Genomic DNA, 16,280 nt, shown 5'->3' with positions numbered 1-16,280 from the left:
CTCTGGTACAGTGCTGAAGCAGAAAGTGACGTTCACTTTGCCTCTCTATTGGCCAAGTATGTTAACATTTATGGGCCAGAAAAGTCTGCCCAGGTTACAGGTACTAGGTGGCCATCTTGCCTGCTCAGAATTTTCTCCTCGAAATAAAGATTGATTGACAGATGTCATGTCATGGTATGATTGGTTGAAATGGGGTAGAAATTTGATAGTACTGACGTCAGCATACTATGGATTACAGTTATGAATGAAATCCTGAAAAAGGAACTTTTGATGTTAAAAAAAAAAGTGAAAAACTTTTTGCATACATTATTAAATAGATGCACTGCATACACAGGGCTGTGATCTAAAATAGAAAAGTCATTTTTCATTTCAGCTTGACTTTAAATGCATGAAATAAGTTCTGTGGTTAACAAAAGTTTATGAAACATAAGTTTGTGTTCAGCAAGATAATCTTCACAAATGAAGAACACTTTTATGACTTTTAAAGCGTTTCCTTTGAAAATCATAAAAAGTCCTTTTGTGAAGATGATCTCGTTAAACACAAAGGTTGTTGTTTCATAAACATTTGTTAACGACAGACCATTTAACCAAATCCCCATACAACAATCCTATTGACTTTTACACATAGGAACCAGAAGTGCGAACATCCATCTCCTAGCAGGGAATGAGAAAGAGCTGCAGATTATGTTAAATGTTGTTCATCTTTGGAGTAGGAAATGGAGATTATTAGTTAATAGAGAAAAAACTCAAATTGTACACATGTCCGGAAATCAGGTACAAGGAGAAGCATTTTTGATTTTCATGTTGGAGCTATGTCATTGGCATATATACCAGTTCATATAAATATCTGGGTTTTACTTTTGATGAATTTTCTACGTTTGAAGAGGGCGTCAGTGTGTTGGCCGACACTGCTGGTAGAGCCCTGGGTTCAGTAATAAGTAAAGTGAAAACTTGTAAAAATCTTGGTTATGCTACATTTTCAAAGCTTTATGATGCATGTGTGTCACCAGTTTTGTTTTATGCAGCTGGAGTTTGGGGAAGTAAGGAATTTTCCAAGGTGAATGCCATCCAAAACCGTGCAATCCGATGTTTTCTGGGCGTACATACATTTACACCTGTGTTGGCTTTTCAAGGGGATATGGGTTGGGAGCCTTGTTTGATCAAAAAAAAAGGTGAAATGTTGAGATTGTGGAACCGTCTATCTAATATGCCAGAGAGTAGAGTAGCAAAACAAGTGTTTAACTGGGATAAAGCACATAACTATCCATGGTGTAATGATATGAATGCTGTGTTCAGGGAAGCTGACCAGCAATTTATTTTCAGAAAGTTTACGTTGTAGTGTTCGCTATATTAAACATAGGCTATTTCTTGATTATAAAGAAAAATGGGCCAATGACATCTGGCTCAAACCAAAACTTAGAACATATGTTCAAATTAAAAATATGTTCACTCCAGAACCCTATGTTACTTTACCCCTGGATAGATCCAGAAGATCTTTATGTGCCCAGTTGAGAACGGGTACCCTCCCTTTGGCTATTGAGGTTGGCAGATTCAATTCTATTGCTGAGGAGGAGATACTTTGTACTGTATGTGAATTAGGTGTTGTGGAAGATGAATTTCATTTTGTGTTTCATTGTACGCTATATGAGGAACCAAGATTGTCTCTATTTCAGTTAATGCAAAATAAGAAACCGGAACTATTTTGGTCAGGAGATGATGCGAAGTTGGAATGGTTGTTCAGAGATGAAGTCTTCAGTTTGGCCAGGTTTATTGGGAGGGCTTGGAAACTCAGAATGGAGAAGCTGTTCATCTGAATATATAATTCTGTCTTGTTTATGTTTGAGCGTTTTGTAGCTTGTTTGTTGATTTGTTTGTATTGTTGAACTTGAATGATTTGTGTCTTGTAAGCCCAGACGGGCTGGGCACCTTGAATATGGTGCATGACACAGAAATAAAAATCTATCTATCTATCTATCCAGATCTTCTGGACTCATTCCTGAAGTACTCCATCGTGAAGACGTCTACTGCTGCATTGCAACGGCCAACTGCCTACTTTCACAGCATCTGAATCTTGTTTTTTTTAGGTGCCATATACTTCCCATTAACAGCACTGTTTATCAGAGTGGGTGGGGCCATCACAGTTACCATAAATTCCGGACTATAAGCCGCGGCTTTTTTCCCATTTTTTGGACTTTTTTGGCCCCTGCGGCTTATATAACGGTGCGGCTTATCTATGGATTTTTTCAGAAAAAAAAAAAAAAAAAAAAACGTAATTCTCTCTTCTTTAGCACTCTTTCTAACTATAAATCCACTTCTGTTTTAATTTCCTCTCTTGCCCTCTTTTCACCACACTGTATGACACTGTATGACACTGTGTGCACTGTAAAAAAGAAACACAGGTGGTGTTGTGTTATGTTGTTTTGTTGAAATGTTAATAAATGGGAGCTTCCTCAAACAGCCATCTCTTTCCCGACAATCCCCTCTGTGCATGAACCCTTACATATGGTAATTAAACATTAAAACACAATAATAAAAAAAAAAAAAAAAAAAACATTAAAACACCCGCAGCTTATAGTCCGGTGCGGCTTATATATGTAAAAAACAGTCAACTTTGCAGGTGCGGCTTATACACCGGTGCGGCTTATAGTCCGGAATTTACGGTAGTACAAAAGAAACAATGTGAAACTGTAATGGAGGATTTCAGGACCAAAGGTTAGTCAGTTAGTTTTGTAACCCATCCAATCTGAATCTCTATTTTCAGGAAAACCAGTGAGTCAACCAGTATGAATACCTCATAGCTCTGCCACCAGTTGGGCACGTTGGGCCTCAGCCTCTGGTCACGCACCACCTTCCCCATCTCTTCTCTGGAGGGGTCAGATCTTCCTCATCTCTTCTCTGGAGGGGTCAGAGGTTGAAGTAGGGCAGCTGGTATTCCTCGTGGATACCTGCAGCGCACAGCGGGGGAAGCCTGCTCAGTCACTGCTTTGACGCTTTGGTCCAGTGCTACGTTACGACCACATCAACAGTATTCAGGGTTCCCACCCTTTTTCACAGCCAAAATTCAAAAATTTCTCCATGACTTTTCAAGGATGCAGAATATAATTTCCATGACCATTCGCGACCATTAAGTCAGAGATGCAAACTCATGTAGAGTGAAAAAGGTGACAGATCTACCAGGGCAGACACAAAACCACAAAAAATCATTAATTTAAGGATCCTATGTTGGGATGAAAAAGGTGATGTTGACTAATTTGCATCCCTGATTAAGTACATGAAATGTACATTGTAGCACCATGCCCTTCACCCCAAAGTCCTTTTCCCTACAGCCACTGCAACGCCGACTAAGTGGCTGTACGCGATATACAAGCTATCAATCACAATACAACTGGACCCACCTCCGAGACAATGTTGTTATCCATGGTGTGGGTGCCCTGGCACTCCCAAATAGTGTGTACTTTCCAAAACCGAGCTGTTTTTCACATGCCAGTGCCAAAGTTTTTAGGTGCTCCACAGCGCCAGATCTATCGGTTCGGTGCTCAGTGGTTGGGAGGGTGTACTGCAGTTTACCATTATGAGCATCGGCTCCGCCATGTGAAAAAGTACTCGGTATTGGAAAGTATGCACTATTTGCGTACTTTCCAATACTGTCCAATATATTTTTTTAACGCCAAAATGTCTCTGGAAAGAGACATTGCTGTTGAGTTTTTCAAATGTATTTCTTTGGCACTTTGAGCACCACAAGCTGAGTGCCATCCAGTTCCATTGTATTGGAGAGAAGGCAGAAACTCTGCGGCCGATATCTCCAAAACTCAGGCAACTAACACAAAACTATATAGATGGATAAATAGCACTACAGGTGAGAGGGAATATATGTATTTTGGATTTTAGGGTGAGCTGTTCCTTTAAACTGCCCAGCCTCACACAGGATGATCATCTGCAGAGAGAGAGAAATGGAGAGAGAGAGAGAGAGAGAGAGAGAGTGTGTGTGAGAGAGAGATAGGGTGAGAGAGAGAGGAGAGAAGATATTTACCGTAATTTCCGCACTATAAGCCGCACCGGAGTATAAGCCGCAGCAGCAAAATTGCCTGTTTGTTACATATATAAGCCGCAACGGACTATAAGCCGCAGGTGTTTTAATGTTTTTTTTTTATTATTGTGTTTTAATGTTTAATTACCATATGTAAGGGTTCGTGCACAGAGGGGATTGTCATGGCTGTTTGAGGAAGCTCCCATTTATTAACATTTCAACAAAACAACATAACACAACACCACCTGTGTTTTTTTTTACAGTGCACACAGTGTCCGCGGTGTGGTGAAAAGAGGGCAAGAGAGGAAATTAAAACAGAAGTGGATTTATAGTTAGAAAGAGTGCTAAAAAAGAGAGAATTCTGTTTTTTTTTTTTTTTTTTTCCCCCAGAAAAAATCCATAGATAAGCCGCACCGTTATATAAGCCGCAGGGCCAAAAAACGGGGAAAAAGCCGCGGCTTATAGTCCGAAATTTACGGTATATATTTTTTCTTTGTGTGTGGTTGAATAATTAAAATTGAATTATTTGTATTGCTACTTTATTTTTTTCATTTTGGCGACAGATACTGAATGAATGAATAGCAATAAAGCTCATTTGAATGTGAGCTAAAGAGTCTCTGTCAGATTCAGCCTCATGTTGGCAGCTATGCTACAGCAGAGGAACAAGCTCAAAGCCACATGCCAAAAAAAACATCACGTTTGTGATGAGTGGTGTTGAAGCGGTGTCCATGTCAGGGTCAAAGGTCACGATCTCACCCCTCAAAGTACTGTCCCGGAGTGAAGGGGAAGGCGGCGAGCCGTGTCTCCTCCGGCCCCCAGCAGTCAGACAGGAAGGAGTTTCTGAGCAAGAGGCCGCTCTTCAGCCGCAGGTTCAGGTGCAGCGCGATGTCTCCACTGTTTAACACTGAGGTTCACAGACAAACTACACACACGGACACGCGCGCACACACACACACACACACACACACACACACACACACACACACACACACACACACACACACACACACACACGAGAAACACTGTTCAACAATGAGGTTCACACAGAAACTGACAACACACAGGAGAAATGTTTGACGCGGAGACCCGGGTCCAATTCCCAGCAGCGGTAATTCCGGCTTGGTCAGACAGACAGAATCGGTCGTGTCTGCGGGTGGGAAGCCGGATTAAGGGTATGTGTCCTGGTCGCTGCACTAGCGCCTCCACTGGTCAGTCAGGGCGCCTGTTTGGGGTGGAGGGGAATTGGGGGGGGGGGGGGGGTAGCGTGATCATCCCATGCGCTACATCCTGCTGGTGAAACTCGTCACATGTATCTGAGGAAGCATGTGCTAGTCTGCAACTCTCCCCGGATCGCCAGAGGATCAGGAAACTGTTTTTTAGCGACCTTCCTGCATAACCTGTATATTATATATTATATATATATGTCTATTATACCGGTCTATATTGTATTGTATTATTATACATTATATTATTATATATTGGTTGACTTGAATGAACAGCTAGTCATCCCAGCATATATAGTTAGCACCCGGCTACGTCCGGACTTGTTACTGTGGTCTGAGGTAGAGAAGAGAGTTTATTTTATCGAACTCACAGTCCCGTGGGAAGATCGAGTTGAGGAGGCTTATGAGCGCAAGAAAGCTAGGTATGCTGAAATGGCAGCAGAGGCAGAGCAGCGAGGTTGGAGGGCTCGAGTGCGGCCTGTAGAGGTGGGCTGCCGTGGTTTTGTGGCAAAGTCCGTTATTGCCTTACTAACTGAGTTGGGCATTCGGGGACGGAGCCTGAAACTTGCGGTTAGCAACATGTCTCAGGCAGCAGAACGAGCAAGTGAATGGCTGTGGATAAGGAGGAAACATGCTAGCTGGGGAGCTCGCTAAGGTCAGATTGATTGTTTGTTGTTGGTCATGATTAACGGTCCGCATCAACAGGGCTGAATCATTGACGGTGGTGGTGTAGTTAGGGATTGTTTGTTGTTGGTCATGATTAACGGTCCGCATCAACAGGGCTGAATCATTGACAGTGGTGGTGTAGTTAGGGTTTGTTTGTTGTTGGTCATGATTAACGGTCCGCATCAACAGGGATGAATCATTGACAGTGGTGGTGTAGTCAGGAATGTCATACCGAACCGACCTGGATAGCTAGGCTTAGATAGTGAGGTAATATGCAGTTGTGCGGTGGTAGCATGGAGGGGGGTGTTTCCAGGACGCTGGATTACACCGTTAAGCCTTCTTGAGGTGTCGTGGGCCTAACTTAACGAAACGTCGGTGAAGGAAGGTGCCCACTTGAAAACCCCAATGACATGCTTCATACTGCTGTTGGCTAGGGTAGGTAACTGGTGATTTGTGTCTTGTTTATTAGTTTGTTAGCCTGTTAGCTTGTTTTATTCTGGATTGGGCTTCTAAATGTGTTTTTCCTCGGATTTTGGCACAAGGGATAGTAACATCTTGTCCTGTGTATTAATTAATACTAAAGCTAGCTTAGGCTAGTGACTGTTGTGAATAGTGCAGCTGACAACTAGGGAAAGACCTAGTGACAGCATGGAAAGACAGCTGACAGGAGGGATTAGACCCCATCGGGGCTGCAATGGGTTAGCTGCTCATTGTGGCAGTAGCCAAGGCCAATAAGCCATTGGTTACACCCAAACTTGCTACGAAACAGAATTATGAAAAAACACCCCTAGAGTCTGCGAGAGCGGGGGCGGAAGATGACTCACCTATGGTTGACACGGTTATTGACTCTGGAACGGACTTGACTATGAGTAGGGAAAACATGTCAGTGGAAGCCACTAGTTCAGATGTAGATGGAAAGAAGCGTCAGGTTTGCTTGTGTGGCTGGCAGAAGGTAACAACTTTGAGGGGCCTTAGAATCCATCAAGGCAGGAAGAGGTGCTTGGTAGAGCGAACACAGGGACCCCGCATTGATAATTATTTCTTAAGAAGTTTATCAAGTCAGTCGGGTGAAGTCCAGCGACAGGAAGTAACCCACAGCTCGCAGGACATCAGCACCCCTGATGTTGAGGCAGGTCCTAGCACCGAGGAAAGCAGAGAGGCCAGCCAGCCAAAAAGGGAGAAGATTAGCGGTCAGAAGCCTAGAGTTAAGTGGCCAGGTGCAGCGGAAAGTAGGAAGTGGGAAGATATCAATAGTGATTTGGTTAGGATGTTAGAGAAGCTTAAAGGAACTGCTGAGAGTAAGTTGGAGAAAATGGGAGATTGCATTTATGATTATGGTAAGGAAAGGTTTGGCGTCTTTGAGAAAAGGAAGAAACTAGAGGGTGAGGTAGTTAAATCTAGGCGCCAACAAGAGATAGATAGACTTATCCAGGAAAGAAGACAGCTTAAGAGGCAGTGGAGAAAAGCTACAGAGGTTGAGAAGGAAGGCATTGATTGCTTGCAGTCAGATGTGAGGGATCGGTTGGCAGTTTTAAGAAGAGCAGAGAGCATTAGGAAAAATAGGAAAAAGAAAGAGAGAGCTAGAATAGCATTCTATAAGGATCCATTTAGATTTGTGAAGTCATTGTTTAGTAAGGAAAAGAATGGTAGCCTTATGGTACCTAAGCAGAAGCTTGAGGAATATTTGGAGGAGGTTCACAAAGATAGGGAAAGGTTTAGAGAGATGACAGTCCCAGCTGATATTCCACCTATTGGTGAAATAGAGAGCCAGTGTGATGATAGCCCACCAAGGTGGAAAGAAGTTCAAGAAGTAGTGAGACGTGCAAGGGCCTCTTCAGCCCCGGGTCCTAATGGAGTCCCCTACCGGCTGTATAAGAGTGCTCCAGATGTGTTGCAGTTTCTATGGAAGCTGATGAAGGTAGTCTGGAAGAAGCAGGTTATTCCTAAGGCGTGGCGTAGAGCAGGGGGAATCTTCATTCCTAAAGAAAGGGACTCGTTAGAGATAAGTCAGTTTAGACCTATCAGTCTACTTAATGTTGAAGGGAAGGTTTTCTTTAGTGTTGTGGCACAGAGGCTGTCTAGTTATCTAGAAAAGAATAGGCTAATAGATACTTCGGTGCAAAAGGCTGGAATTCCCGGCTTCTCCGGGTGCTTAGAGCACACCAGCATGATCTGGCACCAAATCCAGTCAGCTAGGCGTGAGAAGAGAGACCTGCATGTAGTATTCTTGGACCTGGCTAATGCTTTCGGGTCAGTGCCGCATAGTCTGTTATGGGAGGCCTTTGATTTCTTTAGAGTGCCAGGTAGTATTAAGAGCTTAGTTAAAGCCTACTTCTTAGATATTCAACTCTGCTTTACCACAGCAGAGTACACTACAGCTTGGCAGCAGCTGGAGATAGGCATTATGGCAGGGTGTACAATTTCCCCATTAGCTTTTACCATGGCAATGGAGATCATTATTAGGGCTTCAAAATGGGTAGTGGGTGGAGAAAGGCTGCAGGGAGGGCTGCGGCTCCCTCCAATTAGGGCATACATGGATGACATGACGACTATGACGTCAACCGCTCCATGTACTAGCAGATTGTTGGATAAGTTAAATAGTAATCTGCAGTGGGCTAGAATGAAAGTGAAGCCAAGTAAGTCCAGGAGTATTTCAATCATTAAAGGGAGGGTAGTAGGTAAGAAGTTTGTTATAAATGATGAGGTGGTGCCTACAGTGTTAGAGAAACCAGTCAAGAGTTTGGGAAGATGGTATGATGCAAGTCTCAGTGATAAGGGACAGTTTGAGGAGGTGAGGCAGGAAATGATTCAAGGTATTTCAAGTATAGACAAGTCAGGGCTCCCAGGAAAGTTAAAGTTGTGGTGTTTGCAGTTTGGATTGTTGCCTCGGTTGATGTGGCCACTGACAGTGTATGAGGTTCCCCTTTCAAAGGTAGAAAAGCTAGAAAGGATGATTAACTCATTCATTAGAAAATGGCTCGGAGTCCCATGCTGCCTAAGCAGTGTAGCCTTATATGGGAAAGGCATATTGGAATTGCCATTATCTAGCCTGACAGAGGAGTTCAAGTGTGCTAAGGTTAGACTGGAAATGACTCTGACTCAGTCAAAGGATCCAGTGGTTAGGAGTGTAGCGCCCACAGTTAAAACAGGGAGGAAGTGGAACCCAAAGGAGGCAGTACAGCAAGCACAGTCAGCTCTTAGACACAGGGATATCATAGGTCAGGTGCAGCATGGGCGTGGAGGCTTAGGGTTGTGCATAGGGAAACCTGTGTGGAACAAGGCATCAGTAATAGAAAAGAGGAAGATGGTAGTTGAAGAAGTACATAGGCAAGAGGAGGCAGTAAGATGTACTAAGGCAGTGTCGCAGGCAAAGCAAGGACAGTGGGTGAACTGGGAGAGTGTAGAGAAGAGAAAGTTGAAGTGGAGAGAGTTGTGGAGCATGGAGGCCAGCAGAATTAGATTTATTCTAGGGGCTACTTATGATGTGCTGCCATCTCCCCAGAACTTAAATCAGTGGTTGGGCGAGGATGGTGCCTGCCCGTTGTGTTCTAGTGTATGTACATTGAGGCATATACTGTCAGGGTGTAAGGTCAGTCTCTCCCAGGGGCGATACACCTGGCGTCACAACCAGGTGTTGAAATGTTTGGCAGCTGCAGTTGAGGAAAAGCGGCTAGAAGTAAATTCTCTAGTTGCTAGCAAAGAGACTAGACAGATCAAATTTGTACGTGAGGGAGAAAAGATTAGACCAATTAAGGTCAGGCACAAGTTAGGGCAGCTAAGTGTAGGTGGAGCCTGGGAAATGAGGGTTGACTTGAATGAACAGCTAGTCATCCCAGCATATATAGTTAGCACCCGGCTACGTCCGGACTTGTTACTGTGGTCTGAGGTAGAGAAGAGAGTTTATTTTATCGAACTCACAGTCCCGTGGGAAGATCGAGTTGAGGAGGCTTATGAGCGCAAGAAAGCTAGGTATGCTGAAATGGCAGCAGAGGCAGAGCAGCGAGGTTGGAGGGCTCGAGTGCGGCCTGTAGAGGTGGGCTGCCGTGGTTTTGTGGCAAAGTCCGTTATTGCCTTACTAACTGAGTTGGGCATTCGGGGACGGAGCCTGAAACTTGCGGTTAGCAACATGTCTCAGGCAGCAGAACGAGCAAGTGAATGGCTGTGGATAAGGAGGAAACATGCTAGCTGGGGAGCTCGCTAAGGTCAGATTGATTGTTTGTTGTTGGTCATGATTAACGGTCCGCATCAACAGGGCTGAATCATTGACGGTGGTGGTGTAGTTAGGGATTGTTTGTTGTTGGTCATGATTAACGGTCCGCATCAACAGGGCTGAATCATTGACAGTGGTGGTGTAGTTAGGGTTTGTTTGTTGTTGGTCATGATTAACGGTCCGCATCAACAGGGATGAATCATTGACAGTGGTGGTGTAGTCAGGAATGTCATACCGAACCGACCTGGATAGCTAGGCTTAGATAGTGAGGTAATATGCAGTTGTGCGGTGGTAGCATGGAGGGGGGTGTTTCCAGGACGCTGGATTACACCGTTAAGCCTTCTTGAGGTGTCGTGGGCCTAACTTAACGAAACGTCGGTGAAGGAAGGTGCCCACTTGAAAACCCCAATGACATGCTTTATACTGCTGTTGGCTAGGGTAGGTAACTGGTGATTTGTGTCTTGTTTATTAGTTTGTTAGCCTGTTAGCTTGTTTTATTCTGGATTGGGCTTCTAAATGTGTTTTTCCTCGGATTTTGGCACAAGGGATAGTAACATCTTGTCCTGTGTATTAATTAATATTCTCAATTGTGATATGTAATGTGATATAACGTGAGTGTTGATTTGCAGATATCTTTCTGTTTCACTTTTTTTAAACTTTGGTTCAAGGATGAACACATTTATGTATTGATATAGGTTTTATTCCTGCTTTAATTCCATTTTTATATTGTAATGCACTTTCAGCAGATGCCTGTCGCCACAGTGGACTCTTGACACAACAGGGACAACGATAGAAATGTCCTGGACCACATTTCGTAAAATGCGTATAAAAATAGTTTTACTGGTTCAAACCAAACGGTACAGATATATTTAGAAACAGGAGAGATCGCATAACATTTCACTGGGACCAAAACTTTAAAAAAAATGTGGGTTTAAAGAAAATATTTTTTTCTATGTTTTTTTTTAACTTTTGGGCCGAGTCAAATGTTCTATGGTCTCTCCTGATCATAGCGTTAGCTGAAGCGTTTGGTTCAACAAAGTAAAACTATTTTATAAGCATTTTACGAAATGTCTATGGGAAAATAAATGGCGGATGAAACTCCCTGGTACAGTGCTGAAGCAGGAAGTGACGTTCCACTTTGCCTCTCTATTTAGTTTGATTGCACATATTAAATTGGGACTTGATCACTGCTCTGTCAGATGTGTCGCTGCACTAATGTGACGATGACAGATTCCTCCACATTAGCAGCACTTGGTGACTGAAGTTATTCTTCATTATGTGTTCTGATTATTCACATGTAATTATCTACTGATTTCTATTCACATATTCCACTTCAAAGTGTGAGGAGTGCCTTCCCTGGGGGGCGCCAGCCAACTTCAGGGGAGGCTCAACGTGACGCGGAAAAATCAGAGAGAAGAAAATGCACAGCCATGTCCAGTGGAGGCCACTAAAACAGTCCAAAAGTAGCCTACGCGGGTTGTCTGCAGAGAGCCTGCGTGCACACCCTCTGATGATGGAATTTACGCGGATAATATTTTTTTTAAAGTACAAAAAGCAAAAGTAGATGTCTGGACATTGTAATTGGTTTGTGTCTTACCCAACCCATGCCAACGGCACACAGCAATTAATTTCACCGACATGCCAACAATGTAGTGACTTACTGGAAAGCCACTATTAGAAGTTTTCAATACAAAGCTGTGATTGAACAACGTTGACCAGCATGCAACGGGAAAAACTCACCAAGTCACCTGATGAAGAGGAGAGAATGGCCTGGAGGTGAACAAACAAGCACAGGGCCAGTTAGATAATCACCTAAACTGAAAAATATTCAGACAAAATTGAAAATCTCACCTACTCAGTCATACAAAATGAGGTAAAGCACAACATTACATTGATTTTGGCATTTAATGAGGATGTAATTTAAACAAGTGATCAAAATGACAACTGAATTTTACTCAGTATCTTCTATCTTATTATAAAAGGGAACAAGTGGGCAATGTTTATTTATTCTGTTTAAAGTTTTTGTCCCGCTGATGTTGTCGTAGGCCGTGTGTCCATCTAGCGTCTTTTTTCAGTTGTTTCCAATGAGGAGCGAGCGTATGCAGGCGCACACAGACGTCTAGAGAAAGTGCGCTGTGCCCAGCATCTATTTTCACAGCGCTTCCAGCTGAAAATATTTTTATTTTTCAGAAAGACGCTGGTGTCGGGTGCTCCTTTTCTGGCAACTAATCATATGGATAAACTATCACAACAGAGACAGAAAGGCTCAATTTTGGGAGCAGATTGGCCAGACACTTAATCTTTCTGGTGAGTGTTGAGCTAAATCACACTGTATGTGTGTTGTTTGCTAATGTTAGCTGTCAGCTATCAAGCTAGCTACCGCACTGAGCTAACATTACTTTCAGACTGCTTCCTTGCATATTGTGCGCCGAGATCAGCTCTCCCCAGCGTACTTCCAGCATTTAACGGTCAGAAAAAGAAGCTAGATGGACACACGGCCATAGGAGGCATTGTGACATCGCTGATGATGTTATCAGTGATGTCATAAGAGAAACATCATCTTATGACATCACTGATGATGTCATAGGCACTGATGTAAACTTAAGGGGCACACACACAATAGTATTTCAATAATGAGAGACTAGAGACAGGTAGAAGGTACAGATAAACCTTTGATAGTAATTAGATTTGGGGAATGGCTCCATGATATGATGACGGATCCTCCTGAGATGAGCGGAAGACGTCAGTGATTTATAGGATAGAGAATTCCCCCAAAGAAAAACTAAAGTTAACCAGATAGAATGATAAGTAAAAGGGAATCATGGAGCTCACCAAAGAAAATATGAAACCCAGCCTGAATTAACCAAGACTAGATTAAAATAAATATGAATGGCAACATGCATACTGGGAGATGTAGGCCAGCTATGCATGTATGCTGGGAGATGTAGGCCAGCTATGCAAATTATTTACTAGGGCATATTTACTATGAGGGGCAAAATGCATGCTGGAAGATGTAGGCCGGCTATGCGTGCATGCTGGGAGATGTAGGCCAGCTATGCTGGGTGTTTACCTATGAGGGATATTCACCATGAAGGGCAAAATGCATGCTGGAAGTTGTAGTCCATCTATGCATGCTGGGAGATGTAGGCCAGCTATGCGGTATATTCAGTATGAGGGGCAAAACGCATGCTGGAAGTTGTAGTCCATCTATGCATGCATGCTGGGAAATGTTGGCCAGCTATGAGGGATATTCACTATGAGGGGCAAAATGCATGCTGGAAGATGTAGGCCAGCTATGCGGATAAACATGGGGAATAAATTGCAAAGGGATTGTGAAGGATCACCACCAAAGATTTGCTTTAAAGCCCCAATCAGTAAGATTTTTGACATTTTTTACTGTAAGAGCTTTCTAGTCATAGGACATGGTAGATTGACTTGTAATAGGGAGACTCTCGACTTTATTTATCCCACACCGCCCTGCATTGGCCAGCCCTGGGACTAAGCAGGTTGTCTGCCACGTCCCATGGCAATAAAAAAAAAAAAAAAAAAAAAGGATGCGCGCATGCGCTGTACAGCGGAAGCGCTGTCTTCATGAAAATAAGGAAGTAACTCGATTCGGATTTGCTACGGAAATGATGTTTCACGGAACTATGGATTATTATTTCATCACGTGGTGAGTACCCGATGTCACAACATGTACATAGAGCTTTCTGCCGCTGTGTTTTGTTGACTTTGAACGGCGATATCGTTATCGATACTATTGCACCCAGAGGGCGCAGTTTCTCCAATAGCAAAACTTGGAAAACTTGCTGAATGGGGCTTTAAAGACTCACCAAATTATGGTAGGAGGGATCTTTGAGCTGACAGGATGGCATCTTACTCAGGACGAACATAGGAAGCATAGGCGGAAGATGTCCATTGCCCCAGTTGTTGAAGGGAGGCTGAGGACACTCCTTGCATAGCAGCCGTTGTAGCTGCACCAATCCTAAATGAATGGTTTGAGTATTTTTCTGCAGGGAGGTTACACCTCTGCAGTCAACTTTAAATGGTGAATGAACCAAGATCTAGTCATATGCTGATGGGGCGTTATTAAGAAAAGAGGTGAAGACGGGCTGGTATGAGGTCTAAGATTTAAATATTGAATCATGGCCAAATATGGGCAAAAAGGGGATTGAACACGAGCGATGATAATGGAACACAGAGTAGCCAGTCAGATTGAAAAAGTAGCCGGATCATGTTCGCGGCGTTTGTTCCAGTGGTCCTTTTCCCAATTAATAAACAAACCTCAAATATGTATCCATGAGTGTGACAATTGAAATAATACAAATAAACATTCTTATAAAGGCCCAATGCTCAATTTAATTATAAATAAAACAATATCCATACTGCAAAACACAAACAGGCAATGTATATTATTAACACATTCACTGCCAGCCGTTTTTTCAATACTGTAGGTAGGTTCTGCCAAGTTTTTTTTTTGAGGATTCTGGCTCATCTTTCAAGAGCCGAGGATTCTTTTCTGCTAAGATTTTGTGAACACAAATGATCTCAAAAGAACTAATAGAATGTGTGCTTTCTCTGTCTAAAAGAGTTAGTTTGTAGAGTTAGTAGTTATGTAGGCATTAGCAGTAGAATACAGCATGGTTTCAGCGTCTGAAAATTTATTCTGAGATAAATGGCTTTTTGTGAAATTCGATAGAACAGTCACTTTAACCATTTATTTTTGGCGTAAGACGTCAGACATCTAAACAATAGTTTTGAACAGTAATTTCCTCCATAGCAGCAGGAAACCCCCCTCTCCTCCAAACTCCTCCCTCCGTGGGTGTGTCTCTAGTGGCTTTGCAGCGTTTGTCACAAGCGAGGCTCTGCCTGTCTGTGCTGCCTGGCTGCTGGCGGCTGCTCTTTGGGCGAGTCTGCATGAGTCGTTTCGGTTGTGAGCTCAGCTGCAATGAAGCTGCGTGCGATTGTGGGCTTTCTGCGGGTGTTTCAAAGTGTGTTGCACGCATAATCTATTATGCAAATTTGCAATCCCCCACCGCCAGCTCCCAGCGCGATAATGCGCGAAAGCGAAAGCGTTTTCGCCAATCCATTTTACAGTATGATAATGGTTTCCTCGCGCGTTCCCCTGCAGTTTTGGCTCGGCTTTTTCTAGTCTGGTATTCAGACTGAAGATCGTTACTGTAACCCATAAACTCATTTCCCCTCTACTCAAGATGACTGGTCTGGATCCAGGCTATAAACTCCTTGTCCATGGATCATTTTGATGTTCTGTTGCATCTGTTTTCTTTTGGAAAAGTAAATGCATGATAGCTGTGGGATATAGGCTATTGGATTTTATTTAATTTTTGTATTCATTGTATTTGCACAAAAAAGCTCTGTCCAGTAACCTGGAACACTTTTATTTTGAGATGTGTTTGAGTGAGATGGTCCTACTTCATGCAAATGATAAGAATTGTTGGATATGAATCTTAATTTTCCAACAAAGTTACAAAAACGTTTGTGTAAGCTGTCAATTGTTGTTCTTAGAAAGAAAATCGGAATCGGCAAAAATCGGTATCGGCAAGTCAGACTATTCAAAAATCGCAAATCGGCCAAGAAAATGGCAATCGGTGCATCTCTAGTTAAAACGTTCTCCTACCAGTCTCCGACGTCCAATCGCAGATATAATAATCTCCTTACGGAAGCCAGTAGTATGGCCGGGGGTGCTAAAATGATATTCCTGAGTGAAACAACCATTTAGAAACAGTCTTTCATCGCAGCCTGTAGCAAATTTACAGCACGGTGTGTTTGATCTCACTATCATGGTGCACCGCTTGCACGCGGCGAGCAAACAACATTGCAGGCACATGGATACGGCGGCAGTTAGCAATTCCAGCGCACCTGGGAAGTAAAACATGTCATGAAATACTGACAAGGTTACATTACATTACATTACGTCATTTGGCAGACGCTTTTATCCAAAGCGACTTACAATTGAGGACCGCAATGGAAATAATTTGGGCCGTTTGAAGCTCAATTTGGGCTGTTTGAAGCCCAATTTGGGCCGTTTGAAGCCCAATTTGGGTCGTTTAAAGCCAGATTTGAGCCGTTTGAAGCCCGATTTGGGCCGTTTGAAGCCCAATTTGGGCCAAGTCCAATTTTACAATGAGATGCA

Source organism: Poromitra crassiceps (assembly GCF_964638095.1).
Source record: "Poromitra crassiceps genome assembly, contig: HAP1_SCAFFOLD_57, whole genome shotgun sequence".
Taxonomy (NCBI): Eukaryota; Metazoa; Chordata; class Actinopteri; order Beryciformes; family Melamphaidae; genus Poromitra; species Poromitra crassiceps.
This window is presented reverse-complemented; position numbering follows the sequence as displayed.